We start from the raw sequence: 11,767 nt of genomic DNA on the forward strand, positions 1-11,767 counted from the left end.
CCATTTGCTGGACAATGTGTATTTAACCCTTCTGAATAGTTTGTACTGAGTGCCTGAATGGTTTTTGTCCATGTGTGTGAATGTCCTATGTATTTACCACAACTGGTCCTTAGGTGGTGGTTTATTTGTACTAATAAAAAGATGTGAAAAACAGATGTTGTTCAAGAATCAGAAGGTTCATCAGTTATCAAAAAACTGCTCAGAAAGTTGGTGACTTGCAGCCCCAGAAAGCCCCAGTGTTGTCAGTGTTTGTGATAAGGCAGATAATCCCCACTCATTTTAACTTGATATGGATCTTAAGACCAGTAACAAACCCAACACTGAACTCCTTTCTCAGTCAAAACTTCCACTGGAGTCTCTAGTAACTTTACCTGAGTGAAGGCCAGAAGATGTGACATCTTTCTGATCAAACTCAATATTATTGAAAAATCTCTCCTCCCAATCTTTATTAACTTTACAGTTGGTCCAACTACAAGATTTTCCTTTTAATAATTTGCAGCATGGCAGCTTCTGTTGGATCATTCATACTATTGGGGAAAGTTTAGAGTAGTGGATGTACCTTACTGGGGTGTTTTTATATCCTTGGAGGTTTGGAAAATTAAATCTTTTTTCATCCAGAACAGATACGAACTGTTGGAGGAATAGCAGTCTTTTTGTTGGAATGGACCTGCATAAAAGACTCAACTAGCCAGCATTGCACTCAAATTGTAAGTTTAAAAGAATTAATGGTTTGTTTGTTTGTTTGTTTGTTTTTGCCTTTTTTTTTTTTTTAATCTAAAATAATCTCCAGTCAGAAACCCAGTGCTTAGCTGTAGAACAAGAACAAATTGCCAGACAATCAGCTGAAGCAGGAGGTTCCAATTTTGCAGAGCTTTGGGGGCTCCTGGCAGAGAGGAAGGCTGTGTTATATACATGCTGACAAGTACAAGATAAGCAAGCTTCCCTCTTGCTGCAGTCTTGTCAGTTTAATTACCCTCCGGTGTCTATTTGTGATAGCCACTTGGGAAGTCAGTACTGAGGATACGAGTTTGTCAGATTCCACTCGTTATCAAGGAATTACACATTTTGGCAGAAAAAAATAGGGCTTGGATTAAAAGGGGTGAAAACATCCACAGCAGTAACACACAAAACATTTCCCTTTAAACTTATTTCTAAATGACCAGCAAAGCTCCAAAACCAAAATTCCTCTTTGCCAAGGGAGTCAAAGCTACTGGAGTTGTAAACAGCGTTAGGTCATTTGTCTAAACGTAATCAACAGCAAAGATTCTTGCTATCTGCTTTCATACACATAAACATACTCTTAAGGATCTGTATTATGCTTATAAAAATTCAACCTTATATTAACATAACCTCATTTCTGATTCATGTAAGTTGAGATTGAGGCAGATTCTATAACAACTTGAGGAATTTTTTTTCCTACAGTGATTAAGTTATATGAGGAAATGTTATTGGTGAAGTAGTTATAATTTCCTATTCTTGGATATGAAGTAGTTGATCTTGTTATGCAAGAAGAAACCAACCTAATTGTCACATTAATACTGTACATTGACATGTTAATACTGCAGAAGTTTGCCCTGGAGTATGGCATTTTATTCATGTTAATTATACGTAATTGTTTGTTCGCTGCCTTTCAAAAGTACCTCTGATACATTCAGTTCAAATTCCGGAGTTTTCACTGTGCATGTTTGAAAAGACCTTTGCCTTTGTTTTAATTAAATATTAAAAGGCCTTTAATATTTAGCACTCTCATTTTTTTGATGTAAACTCTCCCCAAGTTATTGTTCATTCTCAAATTTGAATTCATTTCCCATTTCATGCCATTTTTCTCAGCATGTAACTGTGAAGGGCATGGAATAAGAAGGCATTGTTAACGGCTGTGACTTTCTATGTAATTAATAGCAGAGGACCACCTCGTTGGTCTATGACGTGATGTAACTTTAAGTCATGTTTTTCTGATTTGCTGTCAGGGAAGCCTTTGGTGACTGGACTCTAGCTGTTTTTTATTGTTGTTGTTGATGTTTGTTTGTTCATTTTTAATTTCTTTCATTGTGTTCTGTGCACTGCCTAATGCAGTAGGGCCTAAATCTCAAGCAGGTCTTCCAGGAACTGTTGCAATATAGACATGTAATAACATCAACTCTTTTTGACAATTCATTCTTCTTCCAGTTGACTATTGGTGTTGTGAATTATTTTTTCTCCAACTATACAGTTCCACACTCCTCTACCCCTCTGTATTTTATTTTGTAGTTTACAACTTTGTTAGGAATTTCAAAAATGATTTTTCTGTTGATAGTGGGCTTCAGAACATGACCCAGATTAATAGTCTTCAGTGTTTTTCTTTATTTTTATTTTTAGCAAGTAACAAGTAGGTTATTAAATATTAAATTGAGGTATAAAACATTCTTATCCACTGTGATACTTTCTGTATTTTTTTTCTTTTTTTTTTTTTTTCTTCTGGTTCCTTGAGGAATTCTGTTTACATTGATAGAGACTTGATTAGGATGTCATACAGGTTGGCTCTTATCTGCCTGAGATTAACAAGCATTTGACTGCTTTTGGAGAAAGGATAGATACTGGCCTCAAGGGTTTGTTGATGTGACCTGGTTTGCTCTACCAGTCATAAATTTCCCATATCTGCATATCTGTACAAAGGAGGGAGAGAAGTTTAAAGGATAGTATTGGCAAATTTCCAAAGACTACACTTTTGTTAGTCTGCATTAAAGTTCACATGAAACGAAGAAATAAAAGCAAGCAAGAAAATAGAAATGAGGATGTGGAATCTCCCATAGTGAAAAAAAAGCGAAACTTTTCTTGAAGAGCAGAGAGAGAGAGAATGAGCATTGGATGACATTTCTCCTAGAGTTTTGAAAAAGTTTATACGAAAACTTCATGTATAATGCCAAGCTTTTTTAATGTCTGTCTAGTCGGGTTGTCCCCTAAGAATATCTCAAGAAACATATATATTTAAGGCAATGCTAAAAGGGAACTGGGAATGATTATGAATTTCATTGCAGTGTTTTTAAATATTTTTGGGAAAAGGATGGGAAAAAAGAAAGAATAATTTGAAGATAAATGGAGTACAGAATTAAGTACAGAATGGGTTTACTATATGTAGATTGCTGGCAACTAACCTGGTAGTGTATTTTGGAATTGTAATGTGTGCCAGTGCTACAAACTCAGAACCCAGTAATGATCTTCCTCAAGTCAAAAACTGAAAAGTAGACATCAGACTGTGTTGGATCAGCCCCAGAGTTTGTTTGACAATGATCATGCAGTTCTTTCTGTTTGTCATTAACAAAAATAAAGTTGTCAGGACAGTTTGCTCTTTTGCTGCTATTGGGTTTATTGGCTTTCCACTGTTATGCTAATAAAACCTTTTGTCAGCAGATGCAAATGAGACCTAGTTTAGCAACAGCAGAACTTTTTAACACATTTTTTATTTTTTCCATACAGAATTACATTTTAAGGGCTGAATGGAAACCACATGAAGAAGGCAGATATAAATGTCCTTAATGCAAATCTGCAATACTGTTTGTGCTGACTTCTTTTCCCCCTGCTTTCATGTCCAGCCAGGTATGTCCTATTCATGTAAGAGTCTAGCCTTCCACTGATTCTTAGAAAACTCAGATGGTATCTGAAGGATACAAATTTGTCATTTTCATTTGACTAAGGTCAGTTGGAAAGAAAACGCAAATGATTCTAAACAAAAATACAGGATCTTCCTGTACTCAAGATCCAAACTTAATTGCTTGGCCCCTATTAAATGCCCTGAGAAAGGTTTGGAAGATTAGTTTTGTTAAACAAAGAAAAGCTTCCTCTTTTTTATGGATAGCTAAATCTATTTTATTATGTCCATAAAAGCACAGCATTACCGAGATTTGAGATTGAAATTCTAGGAAACTACGACTGGGTTTGGTTACAACTGCATAGCTATCACAAGCTGCCAGGGCTTCGCCTCTAGCTGGAGGGCTCAAGGCTCATACTTCAAGAAGCAAGTCTTATATACTCTTACTATTTCATTATGAAGTTCTGCATGATGATAGCTATATTATCCTTGTTTGTATCTCATTTATTGCAATAAATTTACTGAAACCATGTTGGTAAATATAATATGTAGAAAACTGTCATGAACTGCCTGTTTTGTACATGAAGGCATGATAAAAATACTGCTTTCTTCTCTTCATTCAGGCAGTAAAACCACAAGTAACCATGTTATCTCCTTTTTATTTTATTATCTTTATAATCTGTCCTACACACTGAAAGCACTGGTTGTATCCTTTGCAAGACCACCTAAATTACACTAGCATATTTCTGTTCACAGAGTATGAAATTGAAATGTAACAGACTTCAATGTGAAGAACATCAGAGAAGCTGAAAAACAGCTAGGACTGCCACTAGTTCTGATTGAATACACTTATATAATCGTATATCCTAACACAAGCTGTGGCATAGATTGTAAAAAATTAGTCCAAACAGTCCATATGATCCACAACCTGTTAACCTTTTCCATTTTACTTTGGAAAATCAGTCCTCTAGAAACTAAAAATTAATCCAGACCCCCCCCCCCCCCCCCCCCCGACATTTTATCATTGTTTAATTAGAGCATTCTTTAATTGGTACATCTTTAACCAGAATGGAGACCTCTGGTCTTATTTCTTTTGCTCTCTTCTTGTCAGAGGTCAAATCTTTTAGGGAAAAAAATGGTTTTATTAAAGAAAATGCTTTTGTGTTCCTTAAGATTCTTGTGTTTTAAATACCTACAGGAAATGTTTTTCATTAGATGAAGAATAAAAGAGGCAAATGTTATTGTGCATACCCATATTTGGCATTTGATGATAAGCAGCCAAAAAATCAATGTGACCCATATGTCCAAACAGTATGCCGCTGGGGCATGTTTTCTGTAATGCACCGCAAAGGAGATCATGTGTTGTGTAGCTGGCATATGCATTTATTCTCTCTTATTTGCCTTTGTAGGAAATTACAAAACAGCATTTTTCAGAGTAGTGTTATGTTTTTTTCTTCTTTGTCTGCATTAGTCTTTTGCGCAGAGGTTGGATGTAATGATCCTCTTCCCCTTCATTGCAGCCACTGTTGGCAGGATGGATGAGAAGTAATCAGTGTGAATTATTATCTTGTTTCAGATTCTAGATTATGAAAATAGAAGCAGCTGGTGAATAGCAGAAGAGATATTCCTTGTGTGGCAGATATGTCATACCTCTTAGTCATTACCTCTGTCTTGAGTGTTTCTCAGGAAGATCTTACCTTTGAGAAGAGTTCGCTGATATCTGCTTGTATAAAAAGTTTTAACCTTCAAACTACAGGAGAATGTGAGAGAATTTCTAGGTGGCTTGGTTGACAGAAGCATCCCTTACTTCATCTTGGTCTCTGTTCCCTTGCAACCCATATTTCAACAGCCATGTTCAGCAGGTGTAGTTCAGGCAGAGAAGTTTGCAGAGGCAGTGGCCATTTCTCAAACGTGACCAATAACATTACACATTTTATCTTTTTCAGCAGGTCTTCTTGTTCTTCTATTAGTAAGGTTTCGGTCTAATTCAAGTTCAGTTAGTTAGTGACTAAGGAAGTAGTTACTCCGGAAACCCACACTTGTGTAGTGAATGAGTTGAAGCAGTTGTTGGTAATGCTGTTTATGAAGCTTATAGTGACAAATTGTATTTTCTTTTCATAAAGCAGTTCAGAAAGTTTAATAATTTTATTGGCTTGGATAATAATCAGGGTCTCTATGATAAGATTCAGGCATCTAATTCAGAGGTTTAATTTTAATTAAACTTTGCCCAGTGGATTTGAAAATAGAGCCTTTTAATTAAGTGCCTTAACATGGATTTGTACAAACAGCTTTTTTATTTCCTGATCAAACTTGATGGACATTTCTTGAACTTTGTCTTCTGGCACTTTGTGTTACGTCAAGAGTATATTTAGTTGTATGCCTGTATACCTGTGTATGCGAGCTGTCCCCTCTATAATCCCTTACTGTTTTGCAACGATTAAACATGAGATTCAACATAAACATAGGGAGCAAAGATGGGGAGGATTGAAGGTCAGTGAGTCATTCACAGAGTCAGCAGCTTTCAAATTTGGATTGAAAAGAGCTTAAAGTGGGATGGAGTGAGACCTCAGGGGACAGTGGCTAGAAATACTGTACGATGCACTACAGTTGGGCATAAATCTTGATATATCTCTTTAGCTGCATTTGATATTTGACAAGGAAGAAAAAAATATTGCTTTCAGTTGTGCAATTTTGAAAAAAATTTGAAAAAAATAAAGAAAGCAAAGATGCCAGAACTGGATGACGCGTTCCCTTGTGCTTTGTTAAATACAGAGATGAGATCCTTTCTTTTCTCCCACTCATCGTTCTCTTGTTTTATATTTGAAAGGCATGGCAGTGTCTTAAGTCACAACATATCCCTGGGAAGTTGTTTGTTGTTGGTTGCTTTGGCTCCTCATTGTTGGCCCTCATTTTGTAGGCGTGGCCTCCATGTTGTGCTCCCAAATACTTCGCTTTGTATTTCACAGAATTGAAATGAATACTGTCTGAAAACCTGCAGACGGCTATGAAATTCAGATCAGTTCATTTTACAAACCTGTCTTCCTTGTTATCTGAGTATTTCACTGTAATTATCATTAATGACTTCTGGATGGTATAGAAAATGGTATCTCATGGTGTATATCATGATTTAGACTGATTGTGATATGGAGTGAAGTCAGAGGTCTTGTAAAAGTCTGTATCTGTTACATCTGCACAGTTACTTTCTCTCTAAAAACCCTTGAGAATGAAGTCAGGTGTCTTTGATAAGACTATTCCTTTATAAAACAGTATCAACTGGCATTTATGTTCATAAATTATTAGTTTCAGTAGTTATCAGCAGTACACAGGAGTCTAATGACTGAGTCTGCAAAGGCAGACTAAGAGGAAATTAAGTGCATTGTCAAAGGGCTTAAATGCACTGTCGAGGAGTCTGAGAGACATTGCCAAATATGTGTGCATCTGGAAATTAGGAAAGACAGAACACTACTCTTTAGCTCTGTATTAAGTTAAATCCACATAAAATTTTTCTTTATTTTGTCCAGGAGTGTTGTCAAGCTTCTGGCCTGACGATACCTTGTTGTATTTGGTACACTCCATGAAGAATGTTTCTCTTTTCTCTCCCTCTCCCTCTGCTCTTCTCTTTTTGCATTTAAAAATGTTTCAAGATTAATTAAAAATATATTTTCTCAGCATCTATCAAAGGACTCTTGTAAGAAATCTCTTTTCATTTTAGTACTTCATGTTGCTTCACATTTTCCTTGCTTACTGAAGCACTGGCTGATAGAAACACAGCAATCTAAATGGCTGATAATTTCTTTATATCCATCTTGGAAAAACTGCACTATTTTCTTTTGTTCTTCAGCTATGGCAAAAAAAATTATCCTTTGCAGATTAACCTTACAATTTTGCTTCCAGAAACCTTGGTTACAATGGTTCAATAGTTTCATAGGCAATATTCTTTTGTTAGAAAATATTCTACTGTAGTTGCCTTCTGTTTGACTTTGGTTTTTGAATCTCACTTGAAGATGTTTCAGTTTTCTTTTCTTGCTTCTAAATTCCTGTTTTGATGTTTTTATGACTTTGTTAGTATCTAGTGCAAAATGCTGGGAAATATGAGTTGATAGTCTTAAGACCTATTACTTTGATTTTCTGCCTATTAAATTGCTTGGTTTATTCCATCCTAAATTATACATATTTCCAAGTTAAATGCTAAAATATGAACATGAGATTTAACTGAGGACTCAACAAAATGTTTAATCTAACTAGATAAGTTTTCAACTGCTCAGTAAGTGTGAAAAACTACTTCATGTTCACTAAACTGTCACCCTTAGCAATTTTGTCCAATATATCACTGAAGATAAGATCAGATACTACTAGATTTGTTTTGTTTTGTTTTGTTTTTCTCCTGCTAGATCTTACTCTCTTTCTTATCATCTCATTATATTGCTTTCTTCTTCTTTATTGTTTGGCCTTGCAATTGCAGAAAACCATTCCTTAGGATCACTGCACTCAGATCTTGTGTGTCTGTACTCAGATTTGTGTTTGCTGAGATCTGGACTGGAGGAAGCTGCTTAAAATAGAATGAGTGTTCTTAGGTTAAGTTCAATGTATCAGATGTAATGTGTAGCTCAGGGAGACAGGAGTAACATGGCAAGAAAGAATATAACTGTAAGAGAGAGAGTTGAAGAAAGATGAAAATGTGCAAAATGTGAAAATAAATGTAACTGTTCTGAAGTGGCAAAAAAAATAAAAAATAAAAAAAGAAATTAATGACAGCAGATCCCATAAAAAGATAAGGTCTGAGATAATTTCATTATCTTCTCCAGATGTGGCTTCATTAGGTCTGGCTAGAATCCTGTTTGGCATAAAATTCTGAGATTTTGGAACTTTTGTTCATTCAGCATTGGACGAAGACCGAAGGGATGAGGACTAATAAAAGACTCTAAAGAGTGTCATGATAGAGAATAGACAAATACACCACCTTCTGCAATAGAGGGATGATGTACTTTGCAGTTTGGACTTCCCAAAGGTCGTTTTATAACTCTTGGCTGCACAGTTGGTTTGATAAATTGATGTTTATTTGCACAAAAAGGAGTGGCCCTAGCAGAGAAGATGAACTTCATAGTGTAGGTCCCTTGTTTTAAATAAAAGACAAGAAGATCCTGGGAGCCATTTCCCCAGCAATGAAACAGCGTTCCAACAGTGAATGGTAGGACCAAACACATGCCTCTGTTTGGGAGTTTTTTTGTTGCTTGATATTTCGTTTAGCCAGCATGTTAGTAGAGACATCACCATGACCATTATTACTTCTAATCCCAAATGAAACTATTAAATAAGCATTGACTTTGTTGCTGTTCCTGTAAACGTTGTAGTTTATTTTTGAAATATAATGGTTAAACAGGGTGTAGCATTCTTTATGGCCATCTGTTTTTTAAATGTTCTGGCAAAAATAAAACAGATACATGTATATAGCTAAATAGTGGAATCAGTGTTAACTACACATCCAAAAACATTCAAAGGCCAAAAAATTACTTTTATTTTCTTCCTGTGAGTGAGTCTGCTATGTCTCCTAGAACATAGAGGGACAATGTATTTTTCTATATCATTATACCGTAGATAAACACCTGTTTATGCAGCCACCATGCAGTGTTTGTCAGGTTGTTGTAATCCAATCATGAAAAAAATTCACTGCACCCTTCCTCATTTAAAAACTGAAAAAAAAAATATATTAAAAATCCCTCTAAAGAACTGGGATGGTATGGTTGCACCTTGAAAAGGACAACCATGATGCCTCAGTTTAATTGCATTTGTACTGTCTGTTACTCTTTGTTCTGGTGAGACTTGAAGTGAAAGATTTTGATTTTCCAAAGTGACTCATTGTTCTGGATGCCTTAAGATTCTGCAAATTTCCAGGGTGAGACATATAGAAAAATCTGAATTTTCTTCTCATTTTCAGACAGTCAAGCCTGCTTCATGTCCCTTACAGACTGCTTGCACTCTGAAGACATGAAAATTGAAAACATTTCACAGAATCACAGAAAGGACAAGGTTGGAAGGGACGTCTGAAATCATCCAGTCCAACTCCCTGCCTTGCAGGCTCACCTAGATCACATTGCACAGGATGGCATCCGGGCACGTTTTGGATATTGCCAGAGAAAGAGACTCCACAGCCTCTCTGGGCAAACTATTCCAGTGCTCTGTCACCCAGATCATCCCTTTTTCCTGCATTCTGTGAAAGGAAAGTATATTTCTTACATTTATATTTTTAATGTAAATGCTCATTTGGAAAAAGCTACTGATGCTAATGAGTATTTCTTCCAGAAATGGGAAGGTTGAAAAATCTTTTGGTGAAGGAGATTCAGGATGAATGACAACCTTCTAAAACAGGAATGAATTTGATTGCGTCTTTTTTTAAAACCTGCTACCAGTGATATCCTAGAAATAATTAGTAAGTCAGTGTTATTTGCTGTTTTTTTTCTGACTAGCAGACCAGGACACTGCATTCAATGCTATGGTAAAAATCTGAGTTGGAGTACTTGTGATTTTATATTTTAAATTAGACACAGATCACGCAGAACGTACTGCTAACTCACGTGGTGGAGATTAATTTGTATCTATAAATAACCCTGAAAAATATATATGTTCCCAGTTTTACTTGGACATTCTCCTAAAACTTTTGTCTTGTGAAGATTGTGCTTCTTCATTATTAAAAATAAAATAAAAAAAAACCCTCCCTCATTCTATACAATTTTATTTTTTCCCTATACAAACCACAATAAAATTGGAAGAATGTCCATTCTTATTAAAGCTGTTTCAGGCAAAGTAATTTATTACAACCACAAAAGTATTAATGATACACCAATTGTTAAAAATGAAGTTTTAGAGACATCTCAGGGTTCTTCACCAGCCTCAGAGTTCAAGGGAGACTAATGTAGTGCTTTCGCTTCTTTTGGAGGAGAAAAAGAAAATAAAAGTAAGCTTTAATATTATTATAATTGCTTATCTGAGAAACTGAGAAGAATTATGCTAAGCCTAAATATCATTGAATTTTGCGTTCACAGGATGAAATCCAACCAGAAATTCTATTTTCTCAGAAGCTGATAATGGGTAGCTCCATGTAATGTGCCAACACCTCCAAATATTTGTCTTTGTTCATTGTGTTTCTAATTTTACTGAAGACTTAATGCAAGTTGATGACTTGGAAAGGAAGCGTTTCTAAAATCTGCATAGTTATTGTGGGATAGCAATAGTCGTATTATGTTCCTTTCACAATAAGATTAAATCTGTCGTTGTTTATTTTTATGGCCCTCCTAAATTTTATTTATTTATTTATTTTAAGGTCTAAACCAGTCTCCTTTGCTTTCAGTCCACTTTTACGGTACATTCAACACCTCAGAGTCAAGCCAATCATGATCACCAACTTCGGTGAAGGTAAAACGTGTTGTTTGCTTGCAGTTATGACAATCTTTCCCACAGTCTCCTTCCACTTTCTTTACCAGAAGCCTCCATGTCTGATCCAATAAGCATAAAAATATGTCAACTTCTGAACCATGAGTACTTCAATGATAAAGGAATGTCTACCTCACTTTTATAAAGGCTTTTTTAAGAGCCTTTCAGAGCCTATTGCACTTACTGTAAAAATAGTTTCCTAAGCTCCAGTCATTTTTATCATATTGGTTGGAAACTGAAAGAGAGTTACAAACCTCTGATTTGTAACACTTCAAGTGCAAGTGGTGAGCAATTAGAATGATATCAGAGGAAAAAGGAGGAAGTCTGTATCTCAAACCATTGTGGTTTTAATCAGAACAGATTTATGTAATTCTTGGTCAGTGTAAACTGACTCTGCTGTTTTGAAGTCAACAGACCTAGACCATTTAACTTAATGCAGGAGTAGGAATTTATTGCTTTCCATATATGAAGTGCCATTTATAAAAAAGCAAACACATCCAAAAAAAAAAAAGCCCTGATCCCAAGAGACCGTCCCTACCATCCCTTTTAAACTTCTGGTTTACTTCTAAAGTGTTCTTCTGTCCATGCCATGTATTAGCTGTTTTCTATTTCTATTCTAGCTGCCTGTACCGTGAGGACAAGCTTACGAGTGGCCTCCGACCCAAATGCATGTGCACGGCTCCCAGTCTTTGTAGCTGTATTGCTCCAGGGACTTCTCCGTCAAAGCAGGGAACGGGACAACCTATCACCTCTGCTGGTGCCAGGTGAACCTTG

The 11,767-nt window shown here is 35.9% G+C and overlaps 1 long non-coding RNA gene across 1 annotated transcript; it reads left to right on the plus strand.

Annotated features, from left to right (window-relative positions):
- The first annotated feature begins 581 nt into the window (after positions 1 to 581).
- LOC140002399 (uncharacterized) lies at positions 582 to 11,764 on the plus strand. Its single transcript, XR_011808823.1, has 5 exons — positions 582 to 707; positions 3,454 to 3,573; positions 9,501 to 9,992; positions 10,911 to 10,975; positions 11,614 to 11,764. It is a non-coding gene; the product is annotated as an uncharacterized lncRNA (long non-coding RNA).
- The last annotated feature ends 3 nt before the right edge of the window (positions 11,765 to 11,767 follow it).

The sequence above is a fragment of the Anas platyrhynchos genome, chromosome 4 (genome assembly GCF_047663525.1).
Source record: "Anas platyrhynchos isolate ZD024472 breed Pekin duck chromosome 4, IASCAAS_PekinDuck_T2T, whole genome shotgun sequence".
Lineage (NCBI taxonomy): Eukaryota > Metazoa > Chordata > Aves > Anseriformes > Anatidae > Anas > Anas platyrhynchos.